The following is a 5415-nucleotide window of genomic DNA, read 5'->3' as shown; positions in this document are numbered from 1 at the left end:
GAAAGTTCATAAATTAAATTGAGAAGATAATAAAAAGAAAAGTTGAACCTGATAAAAAGGGACAATCATGAAAGCAAGAAAAATCCTAAATTCTAAATCCTAATCCTAAGAGAGAGGAGAGAATCTCTCGCTAAAAACTACATCTAAATCATGAAAAGTAACTAATTGGAGACTCTCCATGAATGGATGCATTCCCCCCCTTCATAACCTCTGATCTGTGCCTTCTGGACTTGGATTTGGGCCAAAAAGGGCTTCAGAAATCGCTGAGAGCATTTTCTGTAATTTCTGGTGTGTGGCCTCTGTCACGCGTCCGTGTGGGTCACGCGGTCGCGTCATCTGGTGTTTTCCTTATCACGCGTTCGCTTCGGCCATGCGTCCGCGTCATCTACGTTCTGCTCAAGGCGTGCGTTCGCGTCATTCACGCGTTCGCGTCGCGCTCTTTTCGCGCCAAGCATGCGGCCGCGTCGTCCATGCGTTCGCGTCGCTGCCAGTTTCTTCAAAAACTCCATTTTGTGCTTTCCTTCCATTTTTGTATGTTTCCTTTCCATCCTTTAAGTCATTCTTGCCTTTAGAATATCTGAAACTACTCAACACACAAATCACGGCATCAAATGGTAATAAAGGGTAATTAAAAATAATTATTCTTAAAGCATAGAAAACATGTTTTTCACATACATCACAGAATAAGGAAGGGAAAGTAAAACCATGCAATTAACATGAATAAGTGAGTGAAGGATTGAATAAATTACTTAAATTGGGCACAAAATATATCATAAAATATGGGTTTATCATTCACCCATACTGGCGTTAAACGCCAGTCCATCTAGCATTCTGGGCGTTGAACGCCCAACAGGGATGTCCGTGCTGGCGTTGAACGCCAGCTTCCTTGGGTGAGTGGGCATTGAACGCCCAGTGAGGGGTTCCTCACTGGCATTCAACACCAGAAAGCCTGGGTGTTTGGGCGTTGAACGCCCAGCCAGTGCTCCTTGGCTGGCGTTCAACGCCAACTTTTCTGCCAGGATGGGCGTTAAACGCCCCGTGAGGGGTTCCTTACTGGCGTTTAACGCCAGGCTTGCTGCCATTGTGGGCGTTGAATTCCCAGTGAAGGCTTCTTCACTGGTGTTCAATGCCACCCTATTCTCCTCTAATTCGGCCTCTACCTCCATGGTTATAACCTTGCACTCTTCTCTTGGATTCACCTCAGTATTACTAGGAAGAGTGTCTGAAGGAGTCTTAGGGATCCTCTTGCTCAGTTGACCAACTTGTACTTCTAAGTTTCTAATGGAGGACCTTGTTTCATTAATGAAACTATGAGTAGTCTTAGAGAGGCTAGAAACCAGAGTTACTAAGTCAGAAGGCTTTGTGATGAGCGGATAATTTATATGCTTTTTGGCATTGTTTTTACATAGTTTTTAGTACAATTTAGTTAGTTTTTAGTATATTTTTATTAGTTTTTAAATAAAAATCACATTTCTGGACTTTACTATGAGTTTGTGTGTTTTTCTATGATTTCAGGTATTTTCTGGCTGAAATTGAGGGACTTGAGCAAAAATCAGATTCAGAGGTTGAAGAAGGACTACAGATGCTGTTGGATTCTGACCTCCCTGCACTTAAAATGGATTTTCTAGAGCTACAGAACTCAAAATAGTCCATACTTTGGTCGAGTTTAGATGACGCAAACTGGTGTTCAACGCAAGTTCCGTGCTGCATTCTGGAGTTAAACGCCAGAAACAGGTTGCAAAGTGGAGTTAAACGCCAGAAACAGGTTACAAACTGGCGTTCAACTCCAAGAGAAGTCTCTACACGTGTAAAGGTCAATGCTCAGCCCAAGCACACACCAAGTGGGCCCTAGAAGTGGATTTCTTCATCATTTACTCATTTCTGTAACCCTAGTAACTAGTTTATTGTAAATAGAACTTTTTACTATTGTATTTGGATTTTTTGAACATCTTTGGATTATCTTTAGTTTCATCTTTAGATCACGTTTGGGGACTGGCCATTTGGCCATGCCTGGACCTTCATCACTTATGTATTTTCAATGGTAGAGTTTTTACACACCATAGATTAAGGTGTGGAGCTCTGCTGTTCCTCATGAATTAATGCAAAGTACTATTGTTTTTCTATTCAATTCAAGCTTATTCCTATTCTAAGATATCTATTCGCACCCAAGAACATGATGAATGTGATGATTATGTGACGCTCATCATCATTCTCACTCATGAACGCGTGCCTAACAAACACTTTCGTTCTACATGCAAACAAGATAGAATGAGTATCTCTTAGATATCTAATACATAGGACCGAGTCCGAGATATTAGAATCTTCGTAGTATAAGTTAGAACCCATGGATGGCCATTCCTGAGATCCGGAAAGTCTAAACCTTGTCTGTGGTATTCCGAGTAGGATCTGGGAAGGGATGGCTGTGACGAGCTTCAAACTCGTGAGTGCTGGGCGTAGTGACAGACGCAAAAGGATAGTAAATCCTATTCCGGTATGATCGAGAACCAACAGATGAATAGCCATGCAGTGACAGCGCATTGGACCATTTTCACAGAGAGGATGGAATGTAGCCATTGACAATGGTGATGCCCTACATAAAGCTTGCCATGGAAAGGAGTAGGAATGATTGGATGAAGACAGCAGGAAAGCAAAGGTTCAGAGGAACAAAAGCATCTCTATACGCTTATCTGAAATTCTCACCAATGAATTACATAAGTATCTCTATCCTAGTTTATGTTTTAATTATCTTTTAATTATTAAAACTCTATAACCTTTTGAATCTGCCTGACTGAGATTTACAAGGTGACCATAGCTTGCTTCAAGCCGACAATCTCCGTGGGATCGACCCTTACTCACGTAAGGTTTATTACTTGGACGACCCTGTGCACTTGCTAGTTAGTTGTATCGAAATTGTGAAAAAGAACTAAAATTATGAACGTGCGTATTAAGTTTTTTAGCGCCGTTACCAAGGAATGAACGATCACGATTTCGTGCACCAAGTTTTTGGCGCCATTGCCGGGGATTGTTCGAGTTTGGACAACTGACGGTTCATCTTGTTGCTCAGATTAGGTAATTTTATTTTAATTTTAAGCTTTTTATTTCTTAGTTTCAAAAAAAAATATAATAATTTCTTATTTTTCGTTTTTCCCAATTAATTTTCAAAAAAAAAAAATTTTATAAAATCATAAAATCAAAAATATTTTGTGTTTCTTGTTTGTGTTTAGAGTCAAGTTTTAAGTTTGGTGTCAATTGCATCTTTTTAATTTTCTAAAAAAATTTATTTTCGAAAATTTTATGCATTGCATTCTTCATGTTCTTCAAGTTGTTCTTGGCCAGTCTTCTTGTTTGATCTTCATATTTTCTTGTTTTGTGTCTTTTCTTGTTTTTCATATGCATTCTTGAAACATTAATGTCTAAAGAATAAAAATTTTTAAGTTTGGTGTCTTGCATGTTTTCTTTTCTTGAAAATTTTTCAAAAATAAGTTCTTGGTGTTCATCTTGACATTCAAAGTGTTCTTGGTGTTCATCTTGACATTCATAGTGTTCTTGCATGCATCACATGTTTTGATCCAAAAATTTCATGCATTGAGTCTTGATGTTTTTCTCTTTCATCATTAAAAATTCAAAAAATCAAAAAAATATCTTTCCCTTATTCTATCATAAAATTTCGAAAATTTGGGTTGACTTTTTCAAAAAATTTTCAAAATTAGTTGTTTCTTATGAGTCAAATCAAATTTTCATTTTAAAAACTCTATCTTTTTCAAATATTTTTCAAAAAAATCAAATCTTTTTCATTTTTCTTTCATAATTTTCGAAAATTTCAAATTGATTTTCAAAAATCTTTTTCTTATTTCTATTTCATATTTTCGAATTTAATACTAACAATTAATGTGATTGATTCAAAAATATTAAGTTGTTACTTGCCTATTAAGAAATGTTCAATCTTTAAATTTTAAAATCATATCTTTTAATTTCTTGTTAGTCAAGTAATTAACTTTAATTTTCAAAATCAAATCTTTTTAAATTTTTTCAAATCTTTTTCAAAATAAATTTCAATCACATCTTTTTCAAAATCAATTTCAAAATCTTTTCTAACTTCTTATCTTTTCAAATTTGATTTTCAAATCTTTTTCAATTAACCACTTAACTTTTTGATTGATTCTTATCTTTTTCAAAACTACCTAACTAATTCTCTCTCTCTAATTTTCGAAAATCCATTCCCTCTTTTTCAAAATTCCCTTTTTTTAACCAATTGTTTTAATTTTTAATTTAATTTGATTTCAATTTTAATTTTCGAAGTTTAACTTTAAATTTTATTTTTTAATTTAATTAATTTTCGAAATTTCCTCTCTCTCATCTCCTTCTATTTATTTATTCATCTACTAACACTTCTCTTCCACCCAAAATTTGAACCCCATCTTCCGCTCCGTGTTCGAATTTTACCTATTCTCCTTCTTACATTCTTCTCTTCTTATACTTGCATAAGGAATCTCTATACTATGACATAGAGGATTCCATATTTTCTTTTCTGTTTTCTTCTTTTTCATATGAGCAGGAACAAGGATAAGAATATTCTTGTTGAGGCTGATCCTGAACCTGAAAGGACTCTGAAGAGGAAGCTAAGGGAAGCTAAAGCACAACTCTCTGGAGAAAATCTGACAGAAATTTTCGAAAAAGAAGGAGACATGGCCGAAAATAATAACAATGCAAGGAAGATGCTTGGTGACTTTACTGCACCAAATTCTAATTTACATGGAAGAAGCATCTCAATTCCTGCCATTGGAGCAAACAAATTTGAGCTTAAACCTCAATTAGTTTCTCTGATGCAACAGAACTGCAAGTTTCATTGACTTCCATTTGAAGATCCTTTTCAGTTCTTAACTGAATTCTTACAGATCTGTGATACTGTTAAGACCAATGGGGTTGATCCCGAGGTTTACAGGCTTATGCTTTTCCCATTTGCTGTAAGAGACAGAGCTAGAATATGGTTGGATTCTCAACCTACGGATAGCCTAAACTCTTGGGATAAGCTGGTCATAGCTTTTTTAGCCAAGTTCTTTCCTCCTCAAAAGCTTAGTAAGCTTAGAGTGGATGTTCAAATCTTCAAACAGAAAGAAGGTGAATCCCTCTATGAAGCTTGGGAGAGATACAAGGAACTGACCAAAAAGTGTCCTTCTGACATGCTTTCAGAATGGACCATCCTGGATATATTCTATGATGGTCTATCTGAGCTATCAAAGATGTCACTGGACCATTCTGTTGGTGGATCCATTCACCTAAAGAAAATGCCTGCAGAAGCTCAAGAACTCATTGACATGGTTGCAAATAACCAGTTCATGTATACTTCTGAAAGGAATCCTGTGAATAATGGGACGCCTATGAGGAAGGGAGTTCTTGAAATTGATACTCTGAATG

The 5415-nt window shown here is 36.2% G+C and overlaps 1 non-coding gene across 1 annotated transcript; it reads right to left on the bottom strand.

Annotated features, from left to right (window-relative positions):
• Nucleotides 1-5078: 5078 nt before the first annotated feature.
• LOC148570800 (small nucleolar RNA R71) lies at nucleotides 5079-5186 on the bottom strand. Its single transcript, XR_015908086.1, has one exon. It is a non-coding gene; the product is annotated as a small nucleolar RNA R71 (small nucleolar RNA).
• Nucleotides 5187-5415: the final 229 nt, after the last annotated feature.

Source organism: Arachis ipaensis, chromosome B3 (assembly GCF_059453495.1).
Source record: "Arachis ipaensis isolate K30076 ecotype BB chromosome B3, ASM5945349v1, whole genome shotgun sequence".
NCBI lineage: Eukaryota > Viridiplantae > Streptophyta > Magnoliopsida > Fabales > Fabaceae > Arachis > Arachis ipaensis.
This window is presented reverse-complemented; position numbering and strand designations above follow the sequence as displayed.